Source organism: Aptenodytes forsteri, unplaced genomic scaffold (assembly GCF_000699145.1).
Source record: "Aptenodytes forsteri isolate BGI_AS27 unplaced genomic scaffold, ASM69914v1 Scaffold91, whole genome shotgun sequence".
Classification (NCBI taxonomy): Eukaryota; Metazoa; Chordata; class Aves; order Sphenisciformes; family Spheniscidae; genus Aptenodytes; species Aptenodytes forsteri.
The window spans coordinates 208,240-208,826 of NW_008794115.1; the positions used below are offsets into that span (position 1 = coordinate 208,240).

General features: G+C 56.2%; 1 protein-coding gene across 1 annotated transcript in view; it reads left to right on the forward strand.

Moving 5' to 3' along the window:
• Positions 1-353: 353 nt before the first annotated feature.
• Positions 354-587, forward strand: part of CHD1 (chromodomain helicase DNA binding protein 1) — a 65,319-nt gene continuing 65,085 nt past the window's right edge. The window contains exon 1 of the mRNA XM_009275822.1: positions 354-408. The gene's annotated coding sequence lies outside the window, so the exon portion shown is untranslated. The remainder of the gene's footprint in view (positions 409-587) is intronic.

Below are 587 nucleotides of genomic sequence, written 5' to 3' on the forward strand. Positions count from 1 at the left end.
AGTTACAGAGCATAATTGCATACGTGTGCCTCTGAAGGGAAGAAGGCAGGCGAGTTGCTTTCTCTTTCCAACAGTGTTTGGCTGCGGCATTGCGTTGTTTACAGCACGCTCTTTCACTCAACTGCCGCTACTTTCCTTTGTCACTCTGGGAACATTTGGACACACAGCTTACATGACTTTTTTCTTGTGCTCCCTCCCCCCCCCCCGATAACGAACGTGAGGCACATTAAACAAACGGCTCGCGTTAAGCATTTTGAAAACAGCGGGCGTTACGTTCTGGAATGGAAGGAGGAAGACCAGCCCCCAGCCAGAGAACCGTCCTCACGGAAACAAGCGTCCTCCCAGCAGAAGCGCGCCAAGCCTTCCTAAATACGCCCCGCTACCACTTGTAACTGCGTAGTTAGACTAGTAAGTGCAGTTGTGTTTGTCGTCGGGCTGTGATTTTACACCGAAAACCCCAGAGCAAACCAAAAAAACACGCTGCGGGCTTGCGCGTCGCTCGGGTCATGGCGCGCGCGCGTGCGGCCTCGTCGCTCGGGTCATGGCGCCCCTCCGGACCGGGCCGCGCCCCGCGCCCTCACACGGCG